At 41.6% G+C, this 12,673-nt stretch overlaps 1 non-coding gene across 1 annotated transcript; it reads left to right on the top strand.

Annotated features, from left to right (window-relative positions):
* Window positions 1-262: 262 nt before the first annotated feature.
* On the top strand, window positions 263-369 carry LOC142174076 (small nucleolar RNA R71). The gene has a single exon (XR_012703432.1). It is a non-coding gene; the product is annotated as a small nucleolar RNA R71 (small nucleolar RNA).
* Window positions 370-12,673: the final 12,304 nt, after the last annotated feature.

The raw sequence follows: 12,673 nt of genomic DNA on the forward strand, positions 1-12,673 counted from the left end.
CAGCTTTCGTATTTCCTCATCCATAGCATCAAGTTGTACCTGCACAGATGTATTAGCATCGACTTGGTGAACACTAGTTGATCTTCTTCTTTCAGCAGTCTCAGAGGGCCACTGATTTGCATCTTCAGATAACTCATCGAGAATTGTAACTATCTCATCTGGAGTCTTCTTCATCAAATGACCTCCCACTACATTGCTCAATATTTTATGCGGGGCCGGTGTCACTCCTTCCCAAAAATCCTGGAGTTGCATCCGAAGGTCAATTCTGCTATGTTGACACTTTCTAACTATTTTCTTAAACCTCTCCTATGCTTCAAAAATAGTTTCAGACTCTTTCTGGCAGAAGATATGGATTTCTCTTCTAATCTTACCCGTCTTAGCCGAGGAGAAATATTTATCAAGGAATTTTCTGGTCATCTCCTCCCAAGTTCTGATCGAGCCATTGGGCAAGCTTTGAAGCCACTCCTTAGCATCATCTTTAAGTGAAAAGGGGAATGCCCTTAAGCATTCTGCATCTTGTGATACCCTATTGTATTGAAAGGTGTTCATAATCTCCTCGAAGTCCATTAGATGAGTGTTTGGATATTCGTTTGGCTTTCCTCTAAAGACACAGCAATTCTGAAGGGTTTGAAGCAACCCTTGCTTCAATCGAAATTGTTTGCTGCAATTGGAGGTGGTCTAACACTGGATAATACTTGATTGTAGACCGGTCTAGCATAATCACCAAGTGGTCTCCCAGGCAAGGGTTGATGTTGATTAACTATATGACCCCTCTCTTCTTCGTAGATAATCTGTACATCTCTAATAGCTGCTTCCTCAGCATCTTGTGCAGCTTGTTCTCTTTGTTGGGCTGCTTCTCTCGTAGCCAAATCTACATTATCCTCACCGTTTCCATCAATAATTTCCTTGATTGGGGATTGCCCAACCTTTTCTGATGTCTCGGTGAGATTTCTTTCCTTCCTCAGCTGTTGCAGTTGTTTTTCAATTTCTGGCTCGTATAGTAGCACTTCCTTCGCAGAAGTTCGAGTCATGCACCAATCTTAACCTGTAACCTGCGCACAGTCAAAGAACATCAAACGTAAAAAGAGAAAAATAAAATAAAATAAAAAGAAAAATTCCTGAATTAGTACTACAAACCACTTCAAACACTATTGATTGTCAATCCCTCGGTAATGGCGCCAAAATTTGATGAGCTCAGAACACACACTTAAATTATGCTCGCTAGTCAAATATAGTATAGTATAATATCGTATTCACATGGATTGGATTTAAATAGTATTCTTGTAGTTTCTAGCTTGATTGCTATCCAAAAGAATCAATAATTGAGGTTTATATGATTTCTAACTAAAATTAACTAAGAATTTAAAGCTATTGATTAATGACAATTGAAACAAAAGTAGGCAAGGAAGTTATCAATGGGAGAAAATAGGTGTTGATAGGATAGGTGCAAGATAATTATTTAGGATCTAACTCTAGATAATTCACTTCTAATGTTTAAGTGAATCTATCGAATTCACTCAATTATTAGTTCAAACGTTCAGCAAAAACTCCTCTCTCGATTAAGTCTTAACCTCACAAGATGAACCAATTTAAGCACGTGAAGATACGCAAGAATGCATAGTGGATTAGTCTTTAGGAAAACTTCTTTTGATTATCCTCCCAACTAGATTTAATCAATGATTCAACTAGCCTCTTTCGATTACTAAGAAGAATCTATGAAATCAACCAACAATATAATGCAAAGATATGACAAGTTATGCCTCACTCGATTACATGAATAAGTGAATATAGATGCAACAATTAAATCATCCAAAAATGCTTCAATACATCAAAACTAGAGTTATAATCCACAAACAATCATCAATACACCAAATCCATCAAACCCTAAAGAGAACTACTCCATAGATATGGAGAAATTCAGTAGAAATAAAGTTAAATTATAAGAAAACATAAATTTGATCCAAACTCGGGTCTTGAGTGAGGAATGAATGATGAAATCCTTGTGCTCGTGTTCTTCCAACTCCTCCTTAGCCTCCTTAGGTCGAATATATGTCAAAAGTCCTGAAAATAACATTTTTCCATGTATTTATACCAAGTAAGGTCGGGCCCAGATGAAATCACCTTCTCCTAGCCAAAATTGGATTTTCACTCTGTAAATATTTGCGGCAAAAACCTCATGCAAACAATAACAATCGCATGGGAGAAACCTCGTGCAACAATAACAACCACACAGCAGAAACCTCGTGCAAACAACCAAACAATCACCTCAACAATAACACTAAAGCCAAAACACAACTAAATAAATGATATTTCAAGGATAGCAATTTCAAATAAAGAATTTCCACAGTTAAGTAATGAATACGAAAATAAAGAAAAGCAAGTAATTCAACTAAACATGCGATACAAGTTGCAAATAGGAGATAAGACAAGTAGACATATGAAATTAGGCTAAACCTGATGACTATAACATACAAAAGTAACTCAATTTAGGTTTGAAAAGGAAACTACGTAGAAAAAACCAGAATTTCAATATTTAGCCTGTGTACGCACTCGTCGCCTTGCGTACACGGCCTTCACATATCACAAATTATAACCAAAATACAAAATGCTAAGGGAAATTTCCCCCACACAATGTTAGACAAGTCACTTACCTCAAACCACGTTCAATCAATCACTTAAAAGGCCTTTCCCCCAATTTTCCAACTCCGAACGGCTCGAACCTAGCCAAAACAATTTCATACTATGAATATACCTATAGGACACTAGTTTAAATAATGAAATAATGATTTTATCAAAGAAATGAAAAATCGTCCCAAAAAGTCACCCCGGGACCGCATCTCGGAACCTGATAAAAATTATAAAATCCGAGCACCCATTCGATATCGAGTCCAACCATATAAGAACTATCCAAATCCGACCTCATTTAGCCTTTCAAAACCCAAAAACTTGGTCTAAGAACTTCAACACTATTTCCCCAATTTTAAACTCCAAAATCATAATTAAAAGATGTAATTAACAGTAGATTCATAATAATTAATCAAAAACGAGTCAAGAATCCCTACCTAAATGCTTCCTCTGAAAATCTCTCAAATTCTCGCCTCAATCCGAGCTCTCAAAGTCCCAAAAATGAAAATGAATCAAACCCTCGAAAAATCCTCTTTTCTGCCTAGTTATGTCGCACCTGCGACCTTACTGCCGTACCTGCGGAATTTCCATCGCAGGTGCGGTTATGACTAAGCCCAGCACACTTCGCATCTGCGTGGGCAGGTCGCACCTAGGCATGCGCGCCTGCGGTGACTAAGTCGCACCTGCACTTCTGGCCGCACCAGCGTTCTTCTCCATCGCAAAATGACGCCGCTTCTGTGGAACAATTGCCGCACCTACGTACCATGCCTGCACTGCCCTCTCCGCTTCTACATTCCACTTCTCGCACATGCGAGTCCGCACCTGCGGCTAATCCCTCCGCAGGTGCGATGACACAAGAACTGGGAGCTTCAGCATTTGCACAAGTCCAAATATTTCTCTGATATCGATCTGAATCACACCCGGGACTTCCGGGACCCCGTTCGAATATACCAACTAGTTCCAAAACACCTATCTAATTTAGTCAAGGCCTCAAATCACCTCAAACAACATCAAAAATATGAATCACACCCCAATTCAAACCTAATGAACTTATAGACTTTTAACTTCTTCATTCGATGTCGAACCCTATCAAATCAAGTCCGATTGACCTCAAATTTTTCACACAAGTCATAAATGACATTACGAACCTACTCCAACTTCCGGAATCGAAATCCGACCCCGATATAAAAAAGTCCACTCCCGGTCGAACTTCCCAAAATTCCACCAATTTCCAACTTTCGCCAATTAACGCAGAAATGACCTACGGACCTTCAAATCAACAATCGGACACGCTCATAAGACCAAACTCACCCTACGGAGCTATTGGAATCGTCAAAACTCTATTTCGGAGTCGTCTTCACACAAGTAAATCTACGGTCAACTCCTACGACTTAAACTTCCAATTTAGGGACTATGTGTCCCATCACTCCGAAACCAAAAACCAAATCACCCGGCAAGTCACGTAACCACAGTATAACACAGAGAAGACAATAAATAGGGGGTCGGGTCTAATATACTCAAAACGATCGGCCAGGTCGTTATATCCTCCCCCTCTTAAAATAAACGTTCGCCCTCGAACGAGTATAGAGGCATACCGGAAGTGGTGAAAAGATGAGGATAATGGCTGCGTATATCATGCTCGGTCTCCCAAGTTGTCTCCTCGACTGGCTGACCCCTCCACTGGACCTTAATTGAAGTAATGTTCTTCAACCTTAATTTTCGGACCTGCCTGTCCAAAATGGCCACCGGCTCCTAAACATAAGATAGATCCTTGTCCAAGTAGACTGAGTTGAAGTCTAACACATGAGATGGATCGTCGTGATACTTCCAGAGCATAGAAACATGGAACATTGGATGAACTGCAGCTAGAGTAGGTGGCAGTGCAAGTCTGTAGGCCACCTCTCCAACCCTTTCAAGAATCTCAAAAGGTCTGGTATACCTAGGGCCCAGCTTACCCTTCTTCCCGAACCTCATAACACCCTTCATTGACGAAACCCGGAGCAAGACCCGCTCCCAAAACATGAATGCAACATCGCGAACTTTCCGATCCGCATATCTCTTCTGTTAGGATTGGGCTGTACGAAGTCGGTCCTGAATCAATTTAACCTTTTCCAAAGCATCCTGAACCAAGTCTATTCCCAATAGCCTAGCCTAGCCAGGCTCAAACTAACCCATCGGAGACCGATACTGTCTACCATACAAAGCCTCATACGGGGCCATCTGAATGCTCGACTAGTAGCTGTTGCTGTAGGCAAACTCTGTAAGTGGCAAGAACTGATCCCAAGAACCCCCAAACTCCATCACACATGCACGAAGCATATCCTCCAATATCTGAATAGTGCGCTCGGACTGTCTGTTTGTCTCAGGGTGAAACATTATACTCAACTCCACCCGAGTACCTAACTCATGTTGTACGACGCTCCAGAGCCACGATGTAAACTGCATACCCCGGTCAGAGATGATAGATACTGGCATGCCATGAAGCTTAACAATCTCGCGAATATAAGCTTGAGCCAGCTGCTAAGAGGAATAAGTAATCACTACTGGAATGAAATAAGTTGACTTCGTCAATCTATCCACAATCACCCAAACTGCATCGAACTTCCTCTGAGTCCGTGGGAGCCGAACAATAAAATCTATAGTAATTTGCTCCCATTTCCACTCTGGGATCTCTAGCTTTTGAAGCAATCCACCTTTGTTGATGCTCATATTTAACCTGCTGACAATGTAGGCACCGAGATTCATACTCCACTATGTCCTTCTTCATTCTCCTCCACTAATAATGCTGCCTCAAGTCCGGATACATCTTCGCGGTATCTGGATGAATGGAGTACCACGAACTATGAGCCTCTTGGAGAATCAACTCACGCAAATCACATACATTGGGCACACATAGCCTACCCTACATCCGTAGTACACCATCATCTTTAATAGTGTCCTCCTTGAAATCATCGTGTTGAATCGTGTCCTTGAGGACAAGAAGATGGGGGTCGTCATACTGACGCTCTCTGATACGATCATAAAGAGAAGATCGAGAAACAACACAAGCCAAAACTCAGCTCGGCTCAGAAACATCCAATCTAACAAACTGGTTGGCCAAGGCCTGAACATACAAAGCTAATGGCCTATTTGCTACCGGTAGATATGCTAAGCTGCCCAAACTCTCTACCTTGCGACTCAAGCCATCGTCCACCACATTGTCCTTCCCGGGATGATATAGAATGGTGATATCATAGTCCTTAAGTAACTCTAACCACCTCCGCTGCCGCAAGTTAAGACCCTTCTATTTGAACAAATGCTATAGACTCCGGTGATCGATGTAGACCCCATAAGGGACACCGTACAAATAGTGTCGTTAGATCTTCAAGGCATGAACAATAGCTGCTAGCTTGAGGTCATGGACATGATAGGTCTTATCATGCACCTTCAGCTATCTAGACGCATAGGCAATCACCCTACCATCCTGCATCAACATCGTGCCGAGGCTAATGTGCGATACATCACAATACACAGTATAAGACCCCGAACCTTTAGGCAATACCAACATTGGGGCTGTAGTCAAAGTAGTCTTGAGCTTTTGAAAGCTCTCCTCACACTCCTCGGTCCACCTCAACGGAGCACCCTTCCGGGTCAGCCTGGTCATAGGTGCTGGATGAGAAACCCTCTACAAATCGACGCTAATACCCCTCCAAACCAAGAAAACTCCGGATCTCCATAGCTGAGGATGGTCTGATCCAACTCTGCACTGTTTCAATCTTATTCGGATCCACCTTGATCCCCTCACTTGACAGTACATGACCCAAAAATGCCACTGAATCTTGCCAGAATTCACACTTTTAAAATTTTTCATATAACTTCTTTTCTCTCAAGGTCTGAAGCACAGTCCTCAGGTGCTGCTCATGATCCTTCTGGCTCCGGAGTACACCAGAATGTCATCAATAAACACAATGATGAACGAGTCAAGATAGGGCAGAAATACATCGTTTATCAGGTGCATGAATGCTGCTAGGGCATTGGTAAGCCCAAAAGACATCACAAGGAACTCGTAATGTCAATACCAAGTCCTGAAGGCAGTCTTCGGGATATCTAGCTCCCAAATCTTCAACTGATGATAGCCTGAACGCAAGTCGATCTTAGAGAACACTCTGGCATCCAGAAGCTGATCAAATAGGTCATCAATACGTGGCAATGGATACTTGTTCTTTACTTTAATCTTGTTCAACTAGCGATAATCAATACACATTCGCATAGAACCATCCTTTTTCTTTACAAATAAGACTGGATTACCCCAAGGCGACACACTGGGCCGAATGAAGCCCTTATCAAGCAGCTCTTGCAACTATTCCTTTAACTCTTTCAACTCTGTTAGGGCCATACGATAGGGTGGAATAGAAATGGGCTGAATTCCCAGTAACAAATCAATACCAAAGTCGATATATCAGTCGGGCGGCATGCCCAAAAGATTTTCTGGGAATACATCTAGATACTCCCTCACTACCGTAACTGATTCGATGGTAGGAGTATCAACACTGGCATCTCTCACATATGCCAGATACACATCACACCCCTTCTCAACCATCCGGTGAGCCTTCAGAAATGAAATAACCCTGCTAGGAACATAATCTAAAGTACCTATTCACTCTAACCACAGTAGACCTGGCATAGCCAAAGTCACTGTCTTGGCGTGACAATCAAGGATAGCATGATAGGGCGACAACCAGTCCATGCCCAAAATAATATCATAGTCTACCATATTGAGCAACAATAAATCATCTCTGGTCTCAAAACCACCGAGAACAACTAAATACGACTAGTACACAGAGTCAACAACAATAGAATCTCCCACATGTGTAAACACATAGACAGGAGAACTCAAATAATCACGGGATAAGCCCAAATACGGAGGAAAATAAGATGACAAATATGAATAAGTGGAGCCTGGATCAAATAAGACTGATGCATCTCTATGAAAGACCAAAACAATACCTGAGATGACAGAGTCGGATGCAACTGCCTCCATCCTAGCAGGAAAAGCATAGTATCTGGCATGGCCTCCCCCTTTAGGGCGACCTCTGCCTGCCCGACCTCAACCTCTAGCTGGCTGTGCAGGTAGGGTGGCAGCTGGTGCAGCGACTATGGACTGAGAAGCCTGAGGACCCGATGGAATACGCGGAGCCTGAGTAGTCGGTGGAGCTGCACCCCTCCTGAATCTGGAGCAATCCCTCACCATATGAAGAGTGTCACCACACCTAAAACAATCTCTCGGAGGACGTGGCTGCTTTAGTTGGCTCGGGCCTGATCGACTGGACTGATCGCTAAAAGCACCCCGTGCAGGAGGTGCACTAGATAATGGCGGTGCATAATAGGGAGCCTGAGTACTACTGCAAGCTGAAAGTGCTGAATGAACAAGGCAACTCACATAGACCCTACCATGACGAGCTGCATCTGGGGCACGGGTACCACTATATGTGCCAGACTCTCAAGACCTCTTGGCCTCCCTCTCCTCTCTCTCCCAGGTCAGCATACCATACAATCTCCTAGCGATCCCCACTACCTGCTGGTATGCAATGTACATCTCCAACTCTTGGGCCATGCTAAATCTGATACTGGGGTTGAGCCCCTCGATATATTGATGGACCTGATCTCTAACAGTAGCAACCAAGGCTGGTGCATGCCTAGCCAAATCACTGAATCGGACCGCATACTCCGACACCGTCATATAATCCTAGCGCAACTGCTCAAACTCTGCGCGCTATGCATCTCTGAGACTCTGGGGGACATACTCCCTCAAGAACATATATGAGAATTGAGTCCAAGTGAGTTAAGTTGCCTCGGCCCGACTACCCAACTCATATGCTCGCCACCACTGATAAGTCGCTCCCATAAGTTGGAACGTAGTGAAAGCAACCCCACTAGACTCCGCAATACCCATACTACGGAGAATATGGTGGCACTCCTCAAGAAAACCCTGGGCATCCTCTGAAGCCAAGCCACTGAAAGTAGGAGGGTGGTACTTATTGTAACTCTCGAGCCTGAGCTGCTCTTCCTCAGAAGCTGCTACACTAATCTCGGGCTGAATTAGGGCTACCGCCTGCACTGGTATAACCTCTGGGAACTGGTCAACCTGGACCCGCTGCTCTGGGGTACGGGCGGCAGGAGTCTGTGCTCCTCCCCTGGCCTGAGATATAGATGGAGCAAGTGGGATCAACCTCGTGACGGCACCTAGTCTCTAAGACTAGGTAAACCTAACAATATGCGAAAAACATCAAATAAAAACTTAAATTTCAAAACTTCAATAATTTCACTAATAGACTATAAGCTCCATACGTACAATTTTTCCAAAACCCGATGAGATATAAGTCACAAGTTCTATATACAATGATGAATAATCCCATACATTATTGTCTATCAAAAACATAAAGAAATAAGGAAAAACAGGATAGAAGGGGACTCTGAGGCCTGCAGACACGGGCAGGTGTACCTTAAAGTCTCCAAGCAGCAACACAGCGCACTGATACTGAGGCTGAAAGGATGTACCTGCACATGCATGAAACATGTGCAGAAGCATTGTATGAGTATACCGCAACAGTACCAGTAAGTGACAAGGCTAACCTCGGTAGAGTAGTGACGAGATCTTGTCAAGGTCCTACTAGAGACAATAAGAAACAAGACAAAGATATTATGATATAATGAAAATGATAGGGAAGTGAACAATAAAGAATTTACGGGAAAAAACAACACGGAATCAAGGAAAACTAATACAACACGAAAGGAAAACAAGAATTTTACATGTTAAGGAAAACAAGAACCAAACAATCCAGCAAATAAAGAATATCAACAAGGGAACCCCCGAGGTACCGTCTCGTAGTCCCAAATCATAAAAACAAATCACAGTCTTTCCTTATATCACCACATGAGTCTTTATATTTAGTTTTTTGAAAATCATTTTCCCGAAATAGCAACCCGCGTATCAAGCCCACCTTATCTCACCGCATGCATTTCAACACCCAGACCCTATACCACCGCATGAGTATCAATAATCACAATGGCACGGCATAAACCTCGTGCAACAATAACAACCACACGGCAGAAACCTCGTACAAACAATAACAACCGCACTGCAAAAACCTTGTGAAACAATAACAACCGTACAACAGAAACCTCGTGCAAACAACCAAATAATCACCTCAACAATAACATGAAAGCCAAAACACAACAACTAAATAAATGATATTTCAAGTAAAGAATTTTCACAGTTAAGTAATTAATACGGAAATCAAGAAAAGAAAGTAATTCAATTAAACATGTGATACAAGTTGCAAATAGGAGATAAGACAAGTAAGCATGTGAAATTAGGCTATTATTACTATAACGTGCTAAAGTAACTCAATTAAGGTATGAAAAGAAAACTACGTAGCAAAACCGGAATTTCAATATTTAGCCCATGTACGCACTCATCACCTTGCGTACACGGCCTTCACATATCACAAATTATCACCAACATACCAAATCCTGAAGGAGAATTTCCCCCGCACAAGGTTAGACAAGTCACTTACCTCAATCCACGCTCAATCAATCAATTAGAAGGCCATTCCCTCGATTTTTCAACTCCGAACGGCTCGAATCTAGCCAAAATAATTTCATACTATGAATATAACTATAGGAAACTAGTTTAAATAATAAAATAATAATTTTAGCAAAGAATTGGAAAATCGCCCCAAAACGTCACCCCGAGCCCGTGTCTCGGAACCCGACCAAAATTATAAAATCCGAGCACCCATTAGATATCGAGTCCAGCCATACAAGAATTATCCAAATCCGACCTCATTTAGCCTTTCAAAACCCAAAACTTTGGTCAAAGAACTCCTAAACTATTTCCCCAATTTGAAACTCCAAAGTCATAATTAAAAGGTGTAATTAACAATAGATTCATGGAAATAAATCCAAAACGAGTCAAGAATCCTTACCCAATTGCTTCCTCCGAAAATTTCTCAAAATCTCGCCTCAATCCGAGCTCTCAAAGTTTCAAAAATAAAAATGAATCAAATCCTCGGAAAATCCTCTTTTCTTCCCAGTTGTGTCGCACCTGTGACCTTACTGCCGCACCTGCGGAATTCCTATCGTAGGTGCGGTTATGACTAAGCCCAGCACACTTCACATCTGCGAGGGCAAGTCGCGCCTGCGGCGACTAAGTCGCACCTGCGCTTCTGGACGCACTTGCATTCTTCTCCATTGCAGAAGCGATGCCGCTTCTGCGGAACAATTGTCGCACCTGTGAGCCATGCCTGTGAGTCCGCACCCGCGGCTAATCCTTCCGTAGATGCAATGACACCAGAACTAGGAGCTTCAGCATTTTCACAAGTTGAAATTTCTTTCTGATACCGATTTGAATCACACCCGAGACCCCCGGGACCCCGTTAGAATATACCAACTAGTTCCAAAACACCTAACGAATTTAGTCGAGGACTCAAATCACCTCAAACAACATCAAAAATACGAACCGTACCCCAATTCAAGCCTAATGGACTTATAGACTTTTAACTTCTTCATTCGATATCGAACCCTATCAAATCAAGTCCGATTGACTTCAAATTTTGCACACAAGTCAGAAATGACATTACGAACCTACTCCAACTTCCGGAATCAGAATCCGACCCCGATATCAAAAAGTCCACTTCCGGTCAAACTTCCCAAAATTCCACCAATTTCGAACTTTCATCAACTAACGCCGAAATGACTTACGGACCTCCAAATCAACATCCGGGCACGCTCATAAGACCAAAATCACCCTACGGAGCTACTGGAACCGTCAAAACTCTATTTCGGGGTCGTCTTCACATAAGTCAAGCTACGGTCAACTCCTACGACTTAAACTTCCAGTTTAGGGACTATGTGTCCCATTTCACTCCGAAACCAAAAACCAAACCTCCCGGGAAGTCACGTAACCACAGTACAATACAGAGAAGGCAATAAATAGGGAGTCGGGGCTAATACACTTAAAATGACCGGCCAGATCGTTACAATACTATACTTATAGTAGTAGACTGAATAAAGAAAAATAACAATGTACTCTTCAATTCTCAAGAAGAATTGCATAATAATCAAGAGGAGTGACATTATATTTTATAACTGATGAAGAATACCTATCAAAAAGTTAAGGGGTATGTATTTTTTATGTCATTAATTGGCTGTTGAGAAACTATGGGAATGGGTAAAGGGTCACAAGACCTGCTGAATGATCATTTTTTCTGGTATAAAATGATTTACATTAAGCAGCAAGAGTATTTTGACTAATTAATAATAGAAACGAAAGTACAATAGATGAGGTACGAACTAATGATCCAAACTGGAACTTCATATAGCCAATAAATACAATTGTTAAAGTCAAAATAGTTTGTAAAGAAGCACAAACCAACATACAACAACAACATCAAAGATTACCTTGTTTCTTTCTTGAATATTGAAAGGCAATAATCATGATTTCATATATTAAAGGGATTTAAACATCGCTTTATTTCCTATATTAAATATATTCTTTATTCCCTTATTTTATGTTGAAGGTTGAATAATCTTTCTGGAAAAAAGTACCAAGCGATGCAATAGACACATCAAAATATTCTAAACTCCACAATTTATGAAAAATTGACAGAGTAAAGAAACAAATAAAGTGAAGGTAAAACAACGGAAGAAACCAGTGGATTTTGAAACCTCAAATACGAATACTCTATAGGGAATACATAAAGGGAATCATACAATATACAAACTATGACATGCATTTAAAATTCCATAATCGAGATTAATAGATCTTAAGATTCTTTAAGTCGTTACCTTTATTTATGACTGATCACTACAAAAAACCGGAATTATTGCGACGGCGTTCCAGACGTCATTAGGACATATGTTAAAACGGCATTTTTTTTTAAAATACGGCAGTTCAAAACCGCCACTAACTCACACAGTTTTTAATAATTCTTTTTATTTAGAACTCCCCGGCTAAAAGATTAAATATACAATAACAACAACAACCCAGTATAATCCCACTAATGGG

This window comes from Nicotiana tabacum, chromosome 2, assembly GCF_000715075.1.
Source record: "Nicotiana tabacum cultivar K326 chromosome 2, ASM71507v2, whole genome shotgun sequence".
Taxonomy (NCBI): Eukaryota; Viridiplantae; Streptophyta; class Magnoliopsida; order Solanales; family Solanaceae; genus Nicotiana; species Nicotiana tabacum.